The 19,382-nt window shown below is 37.2% G+C and overlaps 1 protein-coding gene across 1 annotated transcript in view; it reads left to right on the forward strand.

Annotated features, from left to right (window-relative positions):
- The window catches only part of LOC112460430 (proteoglycan Cow), a 110,984-nt gene that overhangs the window by 37,261 nt on the left and 54,341 nt on the right, over nt 1–19,382 (forward strand). The window lies entirely within an intron of this gene.

Below are 19,382 nucleotides of genomic sequence, written 5' to 3' on the forward strand. Positions count from 1 at the left end.
TGGACAATAACACGACTCGTAGTTTAGGATAAAAATTTGTAATTGTAATTTTCAAATGATAATATAAATTTAGAAATACGTCTAGAAGCCTAGAGTGTTTGAGAATCGCTCAAAGTTGAAGTGCAAGAAGATATAACGGTCCAATGACAGCTCGATCGACCCTGTTGGTAATACGCTCATTGAGTGCAGCTTTATACACGGTGAACGCCGCCGAATGACCATATCGTCTGAGGTGGAACTCGCGCGGATTGCATTGAGGGCCAAGCTGATACGGATTCGCACGGCTTCTGATTGCCAACCGGTCGGCGGTCTGGTTTTCCGGAATAATCGGGGAAACAATTTGCCGGCGATCCGTGTTCGAACGCGCGTCTCCATGAGATCCGCTACTTCCACCACCGCCACTATACTCGTGTACGTGTATCGCGAATTGCAATTTAAATCCGACAATAAAGTTTTCCGCTACTCGACGCCTCCCGCTTCCTGGATCGCACTCGTGCGGAAATCGTGGATTTCTGTAAATGGCATTATACAGACGGAGAGAAGATGAAGTGTGTTAAGTTCTTTTTTTTTTTTGTTATTTCTTCGTAGAAGTGAGAAAAACCGCTGTCAAAATGTTAATATGTTCTGAAATTGCCAACTGATATTTTAACTACATTTACATATTATTCAACACAATTTTATTTTATTTGTATTTTATATATTAACTGCATTAATATTTTAATGATTTCAATAATGGTGTTTTCCAATCGAATAATTGCGTATAATTTTGATAAAACATTTATCCATGTGAGAAATGTATATAAATTATGATAAAACATTGATTAAATAATTAAGTGAATGTACGTTGAACGAAATTAAACATATGTTTATGTATGTGTGTCACTACGATTAGAGATTATATGTTTTATGCATGCAGTACATATTAAGAAATAACGATATGCGTAATGTAGGTAATGTGCTAATGTGTGTTTTATTTTTTCTTTCTCTTTCTGTTTAAATCATATTACAAACAACTGAAAATATTACTTAATATAATAACATAAAAGAATCGCACAGATATTTTGACATTTAGGAAATATAGAACTCTTTAAAAATATTTATACGTATATATAATATTACGGGGTATAAAGGAAAGTTGACAAATATCATTTTGCGATATTTTGAATTTGTTTTTTCTTATAATTTCTTGAAAGAAATAATTATTTTTATAACAAATTTTTAATTTTCTTAGCAAGATTTTTCTCTTGGTAATTTATATTTGTATTAATTATCCACTATTTTATTGATTTCTCCAAAAAAAGTTGGAAATTTAATCGCCCGTTTGCACATAAAGCTGTAACATACCTATCTGCAATGGAAATCCTGTTCATATATGATGTAATCGCTTTTGATGGTGTCTACATTGTCGTATACTGATCATTGATCAATGTCGAAAGTCTTTGCCTGGAGCTTCTATCATGTTTTGCGTTCATCTACGCCACGTGAATATTAATGCGACAACGCTGTCCTTTGCGCAGTCAAATCATTTGGCGTTAATTGTCACTGCAATTGTAATCTTTAATAGATCGTAAATCACATATTATTCAACCTACCCATGTCGTTTTTACGTTTCTGCGAATCGAGCGAGATAAAATGTACGATCCAATTTTCTTTTTTAATAATCTATCGGTCTCGATCTCTTCTTTTATCCCTTTGTTCTTCATTTTTCTTATCGGTTTACTTGTCCTTATCGAGTGCCAACCGAGCGAAACGCAATCAGGTTTTCGAGCTCACCTTCGCTCTCTTTCGGAACTCAATCGCCCGCAGAGCTATTGTAGTTCAAATTGTCATCGCACTTGTCTTCGCTATGCTCTCGTTTCTTTATTGTGTCTTCCTCGCGATTCAGAACTGATCGATGGAGCCGAAATTGCGAAGGAATCATCCGCCCGATCGATTGTCCAATTCACGTGTGCGCGTAAATAGATAAAACAACCGGTCTTTGACTTCTTTTTTCTTTGGCTAAAATCAACAGTAAGTACTGCATTTCGCAAATCAGCAAGCCGATGTGAAATTGTAACAATTTTTGCAGCTAAGATGATAAATATTATACATAAATTATAGATAGAATTTTTGTTTGTGTTTAATCTTGACAAAGGTGAATTCATAATATAGTGGATGAATTTAATATTAATATCTAAGCATAAAAAATAAATGCTGACTTCAACCGATTCTAGTTGATTATGTCGCGTATGCGTTAAAAGTTATGTTAAAAATTTATTTTTTACATTTAGAAAGAAAATTAGAAACTTTCTTACAAAGCATGGATAAAAAATAATTATCAGCAGCTTAATAAATTTCTGCTCTTTTAATTATATTAAAATAATTATTCATTAATAGCTCAATAGATTATGCGCTACTTTGACGCAACATTTTATCAAATTTCGATTTTGATTGTAGTGTCTTTATACCAAATATAAAATAAACCGTTAGGCTCGTTTTACTTAATTCAAGCCAGCCATTTATTTTAACTGCATTAAGCGACTTTTAGAGCAATTCTGCTTCCAGACTGCACCGATCGACCGGTAGCAATCGAGACGGCGGACTCGGCCGATGCGCGATAGTGGTGGTGGTGAATTTCGGCCGTCGCTTCCTGCCGTTTCGCAATTTCGTCCTCGCAAATCCATTTATGTTCCCTCAGTTCCAGTTCCTCGGAGTTGCGTCGCGTCGGCAGGTTTGTTTGTCCTGCCCGACAGGAATCTAACGGCTCCCGAGTATCCCAGGCCGGATATCCTTGTCCCTGACATCGTCATCCGTTCGAATTCGCTTTCTGTTTGCTTTATCTACGGGACATTGTCGAATTGGTCGCCCGTTTGCTTCGTGTCATGAAAATTGAACATCTTGACCCGCGCGATTAACCGATTCGGCAGGACCGTCGTACCCAGATATACTCAAAACACTCGCGAGCATTTCTCTGTAATTGAGTTTCTCTCGCGAAATGGATGGCCGCAATGTTTGCCGAGTCAGATTTACACGATAACAGATACCACCGAGAAAAAAATGCGCCAACTCTTTTAATTAAATATAGAGGTACACATAAAAGAAAATCGGGACATGTTCTGGCTCTTTGATATCTCAATATACTTGGAAAACTGCTGAAAAATATTTGTTTTGAGCAAGTTGGGACATCGCGGATAGGAGGGAATTTAATTTGCTGCGTGCAACGGCACCGTGGCTTGCCGCTCTGTGGATTGACTGATTCGGGTATTTCCTGATACAATTTCCAGAGGATTAGGACGTGTTCCTCGGCGTTTTACGAAAACACGCTTCGCTGTCGCATCCCCGTTACGTCGTCTCGTCGCACGGACAGGATGAGCTTCGGAGCCAATAAAGCGTAGATCCCTCCTTTGTGTACGAGGGACGGGAATTGCTTTCAGTCTTTCAAATTCTTGCGGATAATGTAGCCGCTTTGTAAACTGCTTTCATCTCATCCTCTACTCTTTTTCTCGTTCGTTGTGCATACATTGGTGGCCGTGCTTGTAGACTGTCCCTGACTTCCACACTTTTCTCGTTTCACGAGTGGAATAGGTCAGCAAAAGCAATTCCAAAACTCATCGGTCAGTCGATTTTTCGGAGCTTTACGGGGGCTTTAAGATGTATCGGTCAGAGTCGCGCGCGAACTTTAGCCGTTATTGCGAGTCGGATCGACGAGGTTTTATTCATCCTCCGCTTTGATATCCTGCCGTGAACGTTTCGCAATGTTTGCGAAAACCTGTCGACGTGTTGTAACATTTCACATAAGATTTCGTTGCAGATCCGTTATTCGAATCCCTTTTGAGATATTTTAGCGATCGGGTGATATCTCATTCTCAATTGCAAGAAAACGATAAAGATATAACATCGAATTTATTTCGATCGCGATATTTCGCGAGTTGTTTAATTTCCCTAACTAGGGTGAAAAGCTTGATCTTCGTGCGTGATCTCTCCGAAGATATAGATGATACACAGAGTTTTGCGGTTTCATGGAGTTGACCTTCCACAAGGTTGGCGGATGAAAATCGGTATGCGACGCCGATATTTCCATTTACCGATGCGCATTCGCCAAATCGGAAAAGCGACGAGCCGAAGGTATTCTATTTCCGGGTGTGTTGTACCCCGGCGTGGCACTGTCATCAAGAATTTATTTGTTGCTGGAAAATGCATCGATTTTCGCCGCCGACCTACTACTTCCGAACAGTACTGCATTTTCGGCGAATGCGCTCGGTTCATCATCCTTACATCTGCAGAACGGTCTCGGGCGGAAAATCAATATTTGGTATATGTTCTTCGAATGAATTCACGCGACCGACTTTCCATTTGCAAATATTTTATATTGGAAGCCGTTCTTCTCATAATTTTTCACACGTCTCGGCGATTAGATTACGATGAAATTTCTGTCGACGTAAAGTTCGTCAGGTGTTAATTCGTAGCTTGAGCCAATCGAGATATAATTTTTAAAAGCAATAGCAACTTTGCAATTACAGTTTGTGTGAGACTTTTACGATTTTTATTCTTTTATTATTTTAAGCGTCAATTTTTATCTTACAAGATACACTACATTAAATATGTGTACACTATAATAAATAAAATAGTGCACGAAATAATATTTGTTATTTATTGAATCTATCGCTTTAAATGATATTTGAATAATTAATTGACTTTCCAGATACTAGTTCGCAATATTAACATATTTTGAATAAATTATTTATATGTATTTTTTGTCGTTAGCATATTTCTTATTAGTTGGTAGTTGCGTCAAAATATACATTGGTTAGAATTACACGGTACTTTATGTGTGAACACTAACTTTATTGATCTAATAATTCCGCAATTCTTCCCGATGTTTTCGTTTCTTATTGCTTTTATTTATTTAGCCGTAAGTCTTTGATGTGGGAAGTCAAAGTGTAAACTGATTCCATGTAGGGGACTGTGCTACTTTCGTTTGAACGGGAATTGTAAGTGCACTAGACGTGGCTAATGTCAATTTGAAAGAGAACGACAAAGTGGATTTTGCCGCCAGTAAGTCGCATGAGACTCGATTCATAAATAAAGACGTAATGGGTGTATTTGTCGGCGGAAAATAGGGGAACCGTGTGCGTTTAATGCGAGAATGACGGAGAGAGAGAGAGAGGGAGAGAAAGAGAGAGGGAGGAGGGAGGTATCTAAGAATACACCACGTAAACCGGATTTGTCGCATGTCGCATTATGCGGGTGGATATATGTGAGTTGATGTTTTGCATAAACGGGAAAATTCAGCTGGTCAATGCATTTATGGCGAAATTAGTTTGTTCTCTAAATTTCCCTCTGTATATACCTTACTGAAATAAGTATCCAAGATTACAGACCCTTTTAATTTATTCCACTTTTTACTATAATATTGACGATATACTGAATGACAATCGGAAAATTGCTGTTATTATATAATAATAAGGTCATTATTTTGAAAACGTATATTAATTATAAAACCAGTTGAATTATTAATCCTTTTTTATAATATTTATTTACATAAAATTCATGTATATCTTTTTTGCATTATGTATAAAAATAAAAAAATTATGATTTTTTTTATAGTATATATATATATAGAGTTTAATTTATTTCATATTCTGTTCACTTATTACAAAATAACAGTTATTTAATTTTATTTTCCGATTACCGTTCTGTCAAATCTGTTCATCGGACCAGGTAATCGTAATTGTAATCTGTGCATAAAAACAATCGGATTTTTCTGATCGAAATTACCTGCTTTGATTATATTAACTATCATTTTTATTATTGTTGTTATTCCAGCAAATTTAATTATTTCGCTTAATATGCAGAACATTCATTAAGAGTATATAAAAGTAGCTTTTATCTTTATTAAATAACTTTAAAATTACTCTAATTAGCCGCGTAATTGACGTAATTATTTGCATAAAATGTTCTCACGTTCTCTCATCTATTTAATTTCTCTCTGTCTTAGGACGCGTAAAATTACATGAATATACGAGCGAAATCCGATCGAGCGTCTGCTCTCCGCGATGAACCGATCTCGTCATCTACGTATACGTGGTTTATGTTTTATGCATATTGTTTCGGTGCATGGCGCATTGTGCGAAATGCAGTCTGGTATACACGTGTGCACGCGTATGTACTAACCGAATACGAATACAGACGCGCGCTGCGCGCCATTGCAGAAACACACATTTCGAGACATACAAGTTTCTAGCCGTCAAAATCTCGCATATTCGCGGCATGGTCCGAAAAATGGTTTTTCTCTATCCCTTATTTCAGGAGTAATTCGACGAATTCAACCTCTTCTCGACCCGCTTAAAGATTTTTCGTAATAGCCTTAGACATTTCGATCTATCAGCAAGAGGCTGAAATTTTATGCCATATGAACAATATATTATCGTAAAAGTCACGATTATTAGGAGGCTTTTAAGTAAACTAGTAAAGGGTGAAGTGATACCGACGCACTTTAAAGTACTACATGATCCATCAAAGTAAGAGATTGCAAAGTATTTAGTATGAAGAGGATTCCAGAGATACATATTTGGATCTAAAAATGTTTCCAGACTTATTATATTAAAATATAATTTCTGAAACCGTAATTTTGCATTGAATTCTTTGCTGAAGGAAAAGCTTATCTCCTACGAAAAGACTATTTATGCATATCCTATAAACAATTATTTATTTTCTTAAATATATTTTACAAATTCACACACTTATTGTTAGTACTTTTACGAAAATTTCATTTTTTTTTTATGGGGATACTGTCTTCTTGCGAAGAAACTACTTTAATTGTATAAACAATTAATAATCACGTCGAACCTCATGAGCTCGCATGGCATTCGTTTCGACGAGTATATCGATATATCTTTTAACGTGAATAGCTACTCGACGCTACTTCTCGTTCGCGAGATGGTTATTTTCCAGCCGAATTTAAGTTTCCTTCGGAAGTGGAAGCGACGCAATATTTCAGGCGGAATCACGCGCGCACTCCGGTGTACGCGCGCGGTGGCGTAACATCGCGTAGCAAACTATAAAACATATATTTCGCGTTCCTCGCGCCGACACGCGTCGCGCGCACCCGGTCGCCGCCGCCACCGACGAGAATGCATGCAATAACGCGGCTCCGGAGTGCGAGTACCCCTTCGTATTAACCTTCGGCACCTTCGGCTACTCGCATACATGTTTCCACCTTGTGTGCGACTGCGAGTCACCTACATGCGAGTCGCGCGTTTTCTTTCCCTGCTTTCGCGATGACATGCACGCGTGAGAAGTAAATATGGATGCGCGATAATATGGAACGACTACATATGTATATTTCTTTGTGTACGTAAGGTACATGATGCGGGTTTTTTTTTTCTGTGCGCTGATCTCACGATATTATATGGCATTCGCCGCTGTGACGTTTCTCTCAGAAAGTCTTTGCAATCGGATGACTTTATTCTCTTATTTTTTCGTGAATTTAGTGAGCTAAAGCTCGTTTTTTAATAAGTATTAATTTAAGATATCAAGTTAATTGTATATTAAAAGATATATAAAAATATATAAATTTAAGGTAGGTACATATATTTATATATTCTGTAAATTTACTTTAGAAATTTTAAAAATAATATACCTTTTTATAATTATTTAAAAATATGTGATTCACACAGATACACGCACCCGAAACGTATATGTATACACGTGTACGTTTCCTTTTTGGTGTTTCAAAATATTGAACATTTTTAATACGACACACGTTCTATTAAAAAGAAGAAAAATTCTTTTAGTATTATTAAAATTATTGAATTAAGTATTAACTTGTTACAGTTTGTTTGGAATAATAGAGATTTATATTTTGAAGTAAATTCGCGTAATATTAACGACTTGGACTGTTACAAAGGGAACACCTCACGTGGTTCACCACAAAATAAGATCATCCAAAGAATTTCCGTATGAATTATGTAAAGAGTATTCTCTTTGCGAATGCATGCCGCAAATTGAGTTACCTCTGTTCTGCAATTTTTCGTTTCTCTGTTTTGAGACGAGCGAAAAATGAGGCGCATTTAGCTCGCGCAACGTATACGGTATTTCCGGCAAGTTTGCGATCTCCTGGGAATAATTTCGATAAAATGACTTTTATCGCTTTTATCGGCGAGCGATCTTTCTTCCGTGATTCCGTGGTTCGAATCAGCTGGTTTTAGAAGAAGAGAATCGCGAAGGGGTGCCATCACTCCGGTCGTTCGCAGCGAAATGCGGGCTCGTTCCGATTAGAGGTTCCTAGATCTTCCGTAGATTAAGTCTCGATCTTAATTGGTAATCGGATTGATTCCGCGTCGAGACCGCCTCCGCGGATTGGCGAGAGGCCTTGAAGCTCCTATTATTCTTACAAATTGCAAACGAAGGTGTGTTCCCGCTAGAGCCGAGTCGAGTGGGATTCGTGCGTTATGCTAATAGCGATTTTCTTAATGTCACGTATATACTTTTGCGGCGCGGCGAGAAAAACGCAGAGGGATCGAAGACAGAAACGAGTACGTTATTTCGGAGCCTCCGTCTCGGAATACGGGGGAAAGGGTTGATCGCACCAACATCGTCAACAATCGGCCGTGTCGCGCTCGGCGTGGGGGGCGGGCTTATTTGCAATGCGCGTTCAAGCGCTCGCGCCGGCGTAACTATAAATAACTATGATCTTTCGAGGCGTGGTGGGTTGAAAATTATACGCAGCCCGTTTACATCGCTGCGAGCCTCTCCGCTGGTGGCACGTAATACACACGGTAGGCGTGAACTATGGCTAATGCACACATCTGTTGCATTTAGCTCTCTCATCTCTGTCGCAATTAACTTTTTGAGCTCCCGAATTTTCGTTCCGAATTTTCTCATCTCGGGATACGCGCGCGATTTCTTCGTTCTCTCGTGGATTAACTTTCCACTCGTTGATTCTTTTTCCCCGTCCTCCGACTCGTTCTCGCTTGTGATCGCGTTAGTTTTTTTTCTTCCGTTGTTTCGTCATTTATTTTTGCTCCATTGCAAAAGCATTCGCGAGTGAACAAGAACGTTTTTCCCATCTACTTTGCTAATTTGATCATATTTTCAAGCGGGATAAACTATCTTTCATGTACGGAAACATATTCTTTCTGTGTAATACATGCTCAGTTTTACTTCGTACGTGGTGGAATAAATTTGTAAGCTATATTACCCACATGTGTAGGATACTTTATTGCCTAAACGTGCAAACTATAAGAGGCTATAAAGTAAAATACGCGGCGATCGAGATATACGTGTTTACAATAGCAAGTACGGATATTTTTATGTCAATTCGCTCGTCACGTCGCTGAACCAGGATACTGTCTATGAATAAACTTTGCCGATAGTTTATACGCGGCTGATATAATATTAGCCGATCAGTTTTATTTTTAAAATTCTTATATAGAGATCCATTATAATTAGATTTATTCTATAATTATTATAATTCCTTGGATAAGATAATGGAGCGTAAAATTAAGGTTTTTCCCGACTCTTGAAGAAAGGTAATTATTTGGAATTTATCTTTTTTGTTAAACTAATGGGCTGATTTCGAGATAAATATCGGCAGAGGAAGACAGAACTGGCATAACAACGCGAAAAGAGTCTTTGCTGCTCTCCGTTGTTCTTTGAGGACTTGCTCGGAAAGGGAAACTCTTTAAAAAAGGATTCGCGGACGTTTAAGAACGCGAGAGAGGCAGATTTTCTTTGAAACGGAAAGAAAATAGTTGGCTGAGAAAATATTAACGCTGTATTTCGACGGCTTGGTTGAATACTCATACGCCCGTCATCATTTCTTTCAGAACTCTACTTTCACGACAATCCTCGAGGGATTTACGATCATAGCGAACAAAATATATATCGCTAATAAATCCCCAAGCGACGCTTGTCTTATATACGCGGCAATTTATATATTATAAATCGCTCGAATTTAATGCGGAAGTATAATGAAATATATAAATCTAAATTATTCATGCATGCACGAATAATAAGCGATAGGAATTAATACTATACCGATACATGATAAAATAATAATTAAAAACAGCAACGAACCATAAAAAATAATTAATCGCATAAATATGATTAAAGAACGAAACAAATGAATGTTATCACGTTTAATAGAAATACATGCAATGATAATATTTGAGAAGCATAACCAAGTACCACTTTAAAATAAACTTTTATTTTTAATTTTTATTCTACATATTTTACTTACAATTATAGTCTACATAGATTGATAAAAATTCAAAAAAACGAATCTTGACAGATTAGACTTTTATGTGGATCTATATTGTGAGGACATTTAAAAAAAATTCTATACTGATAAAAGTATATTTACAAAATTCTTGGCACTTTAAACGATCTTATGAGTGGAATTTTATATGTTGTATATTTTAATGTATGCGTGTATATTATTATATGCGTGTCTTCTAATTCTTTTATTTATCGTATCACACGGCACGAGAAATTATGAATAAAATTCTATCCTGAATTCTGACATGTACGAGTTACAGGTCGTGGATGTAATTTTGTATAAGAAATGAAATTGAATAAGAGCGCGATATTCACATATTACATATTTCGGTTGTTCAAAGAGCCTTTACGAGATGCATCATGAACCTGCCAAGATATATAATATTATATATATTGTGCTACGTACATTAATTATATAAATCGCCGTGAATTTACATTGTGTCTCAACGATTTTACGAGCAACGCGTCGGTTTGTCGCGCGAAATGACAACGCGATTTTTCGTACGAAAAGAATAAAGAGAGTGGACACAAGAGGCGGGGATTGTTGCGGCACGAGGAGGGGAAGGGTGGAAGGGAAGAGTAACGCGGCTCGGTGGTATCGATAAGCTGATTTACGATCGACGACCGTGCGCGCGATGTAGAAACGCTCGCTAGCAAGGAATATAGCCGGTCGTAGCGCGATGGCGAACGTGTCCCGGAGGTAATGCATTTTATAGTGGACCCTGCGACATTCCGCTGCAATTCGGTCTCCGCGGAGACTCACCCCCGATGACCTCTCACCCCAGTATTCGGTTAAGCGCGGCTGCCCGTATAGCTTCGCCACGATCATCGTCTTCCGCGGGCGCGAATTCGTAAAGTCCCCGGTATACCCCGTCGTCAACAAACAATGCTGATAACGACGATAATAATTTACAATTTGTATTAGAACGTATATGGACGAGAATGGGGAATGTGGTCAAGCATTTCGCGAAATACCTACGTTCTCAACGTTCTCAGTTGGTAGCGCGAGAGCATCTGGCAATTATTGAGGAAATGCGATTTCATTTTTTAGATGGCCATCGCGGACAAATATCTCTCGGAAATACGGCAACTATTATCACGAATTGTAATTGCTGTTTAATTCCGTCGCGCGTTTCATTGTCCGGCGATGTCCGTTTTGTCAACATAAAAACGTCGGAATTGCAGTCGAAAATTTAAAATCTACCTATAAATATAAAAATTACAAAATACTATACGAAAAAAATATACCGAGTAATGACTCAGTAAAGGGCAATTACAAATCTGTCAGCATGTCGCGGAATAGCATTCAGTGTTTCAACAGTATCGTGCTTCAGCAATGTAAATGTAAAACGCCTGCAGAACAATTTTGCAATGCTAGAACAATTTTGCTAAAAACAGTAGAACGATAAATAAAACGACGACGCTGCACTTCCATTTGCGAAAGAATATAAAAACTGCATATTTAAAAAAATATGATACACGGCAGAGAAATGTTTCATAATAAATTCTGCTTATGGTGAAATAGTAAACGTGAATTATGTTATGCAATTTGGAATGAATTTTAAAATTCTTCAGTATCATCCATTTGACTGCAGTTAATCACGCGCATATTTGTTCTCTTGATTTATGAAAATACATACCTCTCTTTGATAGAAAATTATAAACGTGAATATTTTTTTCGTAATATGCGAAATATTTTTTACATCAGATTAAGCGCTTTTATATTACGTTGCTTAATAACCGTCAACTTTTGAATAACTGCATTTTATACATATCATTTTGTATGAAAGATTATTGTCATTGTATAGCCTGCATACCAAGCTTCTTTCTCGAATGTAGGGCATTTATTTCGTGCTCAAATTTCCATCCGTTATATTTCCCTACCGAAAGGAGCATTCTCCGCCGAAATATCTTGGTTTATTAAATGAAAATATTCAAATGATATTTCCTAGTTGGCTGCTCCCTCGCGCCCGTGCCGCGCCGGCGCCGGCGTGGCGCGGTAATATCGCCGGAGTTTGGAGCTTACAAGTTTCCGCACTATAATATAACGATACCATTGCACGTTAAGTTTACACCAACAGTCGAATAAGATTGCCATAAGCTAAGGATTCTGGACTACGATATCACTGCGCAGTAGTGCTAATCTTTACATGAATCCTCGTGTGAACTTATCTTCAGAGAGTACACGCAAAGTGTCTTAACACATCTCGTAATATTTATTTTTTCCGTCGTATTTCTGTATTTGATTAAATCTCGTCTCGTCCTAAATCTAAAATTTAATCCATTGGCATTTGTTGTCTCAAGATTTCTTATTAAGATTTAATAAGGGCTTATCATATATTTTGTCAAGATACATGTAATTATATATAATCAAACCCACTTTAAACGATTTATAATTTTATTTGCCGTGCGAAAAATTGAATTAGAATACGTACATATATAAAATTATTATATATTATAGTATTATATATTACAAAACAAAATACGTATGTCTCAAAATACACCGTAAAACATTACAAACAGAAGCGCCACATTTCTGTCCTATTTATCCTATTTAATTTTTTATATTGTATGTTCTGATGTATATGTGTTTTAATATATATTTTACTATATCTATGTTTTTTTTTTTTACATATATATATGTTCGAACTGTAGCTCGTTCAAAGCGAGCTTTAAAATACATATTTATATTTGTACGTATCCTAATACTTTAAATGATTTTCGTGTTACACGACACATAAAACTATAAATAGAATTCCGTTCTGAATTCTGGACACGAGTTATAAATCGCCTAACGTGAGCTTTAGTATAAAATGTACCGCAGTAATTGTTCTCTGCAGAAACAATCCTTATAATAAAATTTCCATCGAGTTATTGCGACCTGTTAAGCTACATTTCCATAGCGTCCGAATGAAATTTCTCAGAACAATTTCCCCTTCTCCTGAGTTTTCGAATATCTCCGTTACCGGAGCTTGCGTTCTGGGATATCGCGGAAGTAATATTTATGGGTTCGTATAATCCACGGGATTCCCGGCGGCGCGCAGCGAATCGGAGGGATTCGCGTCGCGCTCGGGAGTACGAGTCAATTCGTGCAGCCTTTGAAGAGTCTTAAGCGGTTGTCGCGTTAATCGGATAGAGAAATTTCCGCGGCCACGCGGACGTAGTGTTGGGAGCGAGCGAGCGGGCAAGCGAACGAACGATTTCGTGCTCTTGGCTGCGTTTCAAAGCCGTTTCGTGGCCCTCCGAGGGCCGTTGCAGTCGAGGACCCGCAGCCGATTAACCTAAATCCCCGCCATCCTTTTTGCAATTCACGCGAGCCGCGATGGGAAAGCGAGATTCGCGTTTCCGCGCTCACCCGATCGAAAGAAACTGATAATGGGCGTGGCGCGAGGAACGATTTTCTTCTATCTCGCGGGAGCAATCAGCTCGCAACTCTTGTAAAGGCAAACTCGTGTGAACACTTCGTGTTCGCTAATAATACCGGCGCTTTATTGAAAATTATCATGTCCACATCGTGTAACTGTAAAAACGTGATTGGAGTAATCAGTAATACATTTTTATGATACCTAGCATACTTCAGAAGCTCATATTTCAGTTGAAAACGATATCCATTACACGTGAATTAATAATAATAGCTCATATTTCAGTTGAAAACGATATCTGATCAATGTTAGCAACACAGTTACATTATACGAGAATTAATAATAATAATGATCAAATCTTGAAACTTATCTTTGCTAGTAAATAATGCAAATGATTTTTACTCGATCTAACTGGCCACATTTATCAATTGTAACATTCACGACGTTTCGACCATTGGTTGTGGTCCTTCTCAAGTGTGAAAATCTAAGTCATAAAATAAAATTTGCAATGTAATGATTCACGTAATAATAACAATGCATTAATAATATAAAAATTGTATCCATATTTGAATCATGCAACATGAAAGTGTGCAATCATAGATTCATTGACTTAGCTGCATGTGTGTGAGGTTGTTACAGTTATTATAATTGTCTTTTGGCTAGAGAGATTTAAGATTCAAATTAAATGTGTATTACCGATTACTTTAGAAAGACCATAAAGATTGTCACATTTTTGCGCACGACAAAATACGACGACGAAGGAAGAAGGACTAAGTAAGAGCGGCTAATTGCTAAAGTTCGACGAACGTCCGTGCTTTGTTCCGTTGTAGCGCTTTTGCGTAACGATTTCTCCAAGGGTTTGAACCGAACGATATATACAAAGCGCGTGAAGGAAAAAAACTATGGATTATCCATGAGGCCGGAATGGAAAAGTTCGTCCAACTTCTCCTCCGCGGGTCAGTGTTTTTAAAATGGATTAACTCGCCGATTGAGCGAATCGAGAACGCATCAGCGTCGAGGAACGGTACACAGCAGATCGATAAGCAGATTCTATTTATCTTGTTCCTTGTAGGAACATAAAGCGCGCAGATAAGACGGACGGAGTGAAATACGTAATTACCTTTGGGACAGTATGATGGGCACTATTTTTCATACGCCATAAAAACTCGATGCAATTTGTATTATCTGGTGCCGCTTGAGACGTATCGTATATTTATGTTTAATTCTGCTATATCTAAAGCGTTAAACTTGTTTTATAGATGATCTACACGTAATTTACGTTAGAATAAAATTCAGAATAGAATTATGTTTATATATATAACTTTATGTGCTGCACAATTAAATTGGCAAAATGTGTCTTTAAAAAATTTGAAGAGTGAAAATACACATATAATATTAAAATACACACACACACACACACACTAAAAAATACGTGATACATGAAATTATAAATAGAATTTTATCCTGAATTCTAAAATTAGTTTAATTAACAATAAATGCAAGAATAAATTAATTACACACAAGGTACTCTATACGTGAAATTATTCGATGCAAAGCTTGGTATAATAATAAATCGGTTAACATAAAGATTGTCAAAGATTAGGTAATACAAACATTTAACATTTTATACTTTTGTATTTACGAAGACAAAAACTGTGTATAACATTAATTAATCGTATCAATGAGCGATATATCAATTTTTCGTTTTCTATTTGAAAATTATCATCTATTTTTCTCTTTTCTTCCTTAAAATCATTGACTAAAAGATTTCTAAAGTTACCAACGCTTTGTTGTGATTTATGAAATTGTTTAATTAACGCAATCCGCGTTTTTCTATTTCTGTTTCCACGTAGTTTTATATATAATTTAATATTATTAAAATTATACAATATATGCGCTAGAAGATAAATGCGATTTATTAATCTCTAGTCGGCTCGTAACAATAAAATACTATATATGGACGGTGCACAATCGTACCACGATTGATTGCGGTGCTATTGGCAATTTTCAGGTGGAATCTGATAGCTCGCCGTAGTATTCGAATGGACTAAAGGCAGCTCTGGCTCTTCGATTTTACATAATTGTATAAAATACGTATACGGCTATTATAAAATATATATCGCATATATGAGATTTAGATGGAGATAGTGACACCGAGGTGAAAAGCTTGTTCAGTTTCAACTGATTTAATTTCGTTCGTCTCACGGTTTACGCCGTTCCTGTCCAAATGTATAAGCTTCGCAAACTTCAAAGGCCGTTTCGGCGGCCGCTAATAATTTATATGTAGCCATGTGCGAGGAAAAGTGGCGAATTATTCCGGCTGGAGAGTAACGGAATTACAAAGCGAGCGGTTATGCATTCGCGCAGATGCATGCGGTTACCGGTTCCGTGCGCGCGCGCGAGAGAGAGAGAGAGAGAGAGAGAGAGATACAGTTGTCAGTAGACGCCTACATTTTGTTAATGAACGCGGTGCACGGAAAGCCAGCCTTGTTGCACTTGGCAAAATGCGACTAGCTACGAGTCGGACATTTATTTCTCTCGCATATCGTATCTTGCGCGCATCGCGGCACCGTTTATTGCGACAACGCGTAATATTATCTGCAGAACGAGCAGACGTCTAATGGCGTCCAACGGACATATAAGTTGTCTTTAAAATTTTAGGTACCTATATATGCACGCCTATGAGATTCAACGCTAATGACATATTCATACGTCATATAAGGAGCTTAAGAGAAATTTCATGTTTGTGCATTGCGTTTATATAATTGCAAAAAAAGATAACAGTTTATATTTCCTGTTATTTTGTAGCATTAACCTTGGGTCCTCGCCCGTTGCAACATTGCATATTTGTCTCTATCTCATCCTGTGTGGTGTAGCCCGTATAAAAACAGTTCGTTAAAGCCCGTCGCATTTCCAGAATAAATATGTGGGTTGTATCCCACGGTGTATTTACTACAGCAATTTATTAGATATACAAATACAAATAGCGGAAATTACAAGGTGGCGTACATCGATATCGCAGTGGAATAGAAATATAAACTGAATATCGGATTATAAATAGCGCGATTAATCATACGTATCATCTAAATCAATAAATAAATATTTGTAATAAATATTGCGCACGTATCGGTGCGTATACGTAGGGCGTATACGTGGGGCTGACACGTCGTGTAGCGAAATTCTTTATTTTTTCCAAGCTGCAGATAAATCTTAAGGATATGTTGTCTGTAGAAACGATCGCGGTTTTATGGCGGCATCCTTTGAGACGTAGGTTAATACACTTACGACGCGTTATAAAACTCTTTACGACAACAATATTCTCTCTCAAATGGGTACGCGTTCTATTTTCCGCGCGCACCGGTCCGCGCGGTAAGGCGACTTTTCGGGTTGCACCTCCTCTCTCTTTCTCTCGCTCTTTTTTTTTTTAGCATTTTCCGCCCGTTTTTCAGCTTTATCCGGCAATTCGATAAATTTAACAACGGTAAAAGCCGGAATTCGCCGCAGTTTTTCTATTTGTCGGCAAATTCGCCCGGTCTCCGAGCAACCAGACTGCAGGTGTATATTTTATTTACTGGGTAGATTCTACAATGCCCTTTTACCGTAGACTAGAAATTAGACAATAAGGTATTCGTGAAACGACGTAATATTACATTAACCAAAATTACGCAATCAGAGTAGAATAAATTTGTTATTTTTTAATAACTTTATTATTAAATTAAGATATGACATTAAAATTGCATAATTTACACACACATACACATTTTTTTTTCGAAGAAAATAAAGAATAATGCATATTGGAACGAGGTACTTTTGATATCTTTTACAATAAAAAAGATTTTATTGTAATGTTCTTATTCGATACATTATTAAATGTAGGTACGTATAATATCACTTTATATTGAAAATTTTATGCAGCAAAATTTAAATAAGTCAGATAATACATACATACACATAAAAATTATTTTTTGATGATGAAAAATAGACTGTGACTATGACAATAAGCTATAATAGAATGTAATAAAAAAAAAGAGATTATATATATCTATATATTTTATTAACATTAGATATATATTTTAATGCTACAATTTTATTAGCAATTAATTATTAAAAACGAGTATGATTAAAATCTGAAAAAGTTAAAAACAGACAGTTGTTTAAACAAAACGAAGGCAACTGTCGGTGAAATTGTGTGAATCGCGCTGCACCGCGATTTTTAACCCGTTCCACTCTACTAAACATTTCGTATGAGGGCCGATAAAACAGCGCAGCAGTGAAGAGACCAGGTGACAGCTTCATAAAGCAGTGGACTATTTGTTAGACGTAGTCCGCAGGAATAAAGTAGGACGTTAGGTCGTACATCCGTCGACTGAGAGAAATTTTATTCGCGATTTATCGTGCCGGGTTTACGACGGCCGCTAAAAATTCGAAAAAATTACGTTGGTCTCCCGACCAATTTTTCCCAAAAATCAGACGTAATTCTCCGACGTTCTTTCCGATTCATTGGCGGCCGCCGATGACAACCGAGTCACTCCTATCCATTTTTTCAGTTGTCGCGAAACATCACCGCCCCGCGTGTACCCCGTTACACCCGCGATACGTTAAAACGCGACGCAACGAGTATCCATATCCGATACTCGATGATTCTGTTTTTCATAGAGCTCGTAATTTCATAACAGCGCGCACCGCAGCTTTTATTTTCGTAGGACTATTTCGTCAGACTCTCCCCCTTCCTCTCCTCCTCTTGTCGGCCAACGAAAGACTCTTCATATCTCGCGCGATCATTTTTGCTGCGAAATAACGCGTCGCCGCGCGTGTGTTTTCATTTCTCGTTGCCGATGCTTTCTCGCGCGAACCGTACAGCTGGTTACAGCGGCAATTTATTCGGGGTAACGTTCGGCGCCGTGTTATACGTGCCATTTATTTTCGCGAAGCGCAGCCCGCCGCACTTCCTCTGTCGCGGTTCTACTCCGGTAATCCCACAGAAATGGACGTCACCGTGCAATTAGAGGGAAGCAGCGATACTTTGTGATCGCGCCCGGTCTATTTTGCACCTACGAAATGTTTTTTGATCCATTCGGTTCCAATCGAAGTTTTATAATTGTCTTTGTCGCGCGTGTAAAAGAAGCCACAGTTTGCTCCCGAAAACTCATCTTGAAAGTTACATATAAAATGTACAAATTACACGACATACGTGCGTGCACACATGTCGCATGCAAGGTGTGTTAAAAAAAAATTAATCTGCCTTGCGAAGAATCAAGAGAAACCAACCAGGAAATAAATATTTACGTAATGTGTATGAATTCTGTATGTTCTTCTTATAATTAGTTTTGCCTTTTCTCTGCGCGTAAAAGTATATGCAAAAAATGCTTGTGTATTTTCTCAGAGAAAGCGTACGATATCATAATTTTTTTTTCGTAATACTTTTTATCTTTAATAACAATGGCATAAAAATATAAAGTTACTACGTATTTTAATATTTTGCTGGACGGTTTATAATGCAAAGCCGTAGTTTTAATAAGAACGCTAAATTAAAAAAAGAATGATGAAAAATTATTAAATGCGCGTTAAAATATATTATGAATAAGAATAAAATTTAGCTTAATGAAATATGTGTTAGATCAAATAACAGAATTACATATTGAAATCTGTTGTAAAGTATATGTATCCCGGCGTTTTGTCATGTTTTATTAGAAAAGAAATATAAAAATCTAAATTTTAAATAATCTATAATTTAAATTTTAGGATCTTTATATTTAGAAA

Source organism: Temnothorax curvispinosus, unplaced genomic scaffold (assembly GCF_003070985.1).
Source record: "Temnothorax curvispinosus isolate PA1 unplaced genomic scaffold, ASM307098v1 QBEX01001170.1, whole genome shotgun sequence".
NCBI classification, from domain to species: Eukaryota; Metazoa; Arthropoda; class Insecta; order Hymenoptera; family Formicidae; genus Temnothorax; species Temnothorax curvispinosus.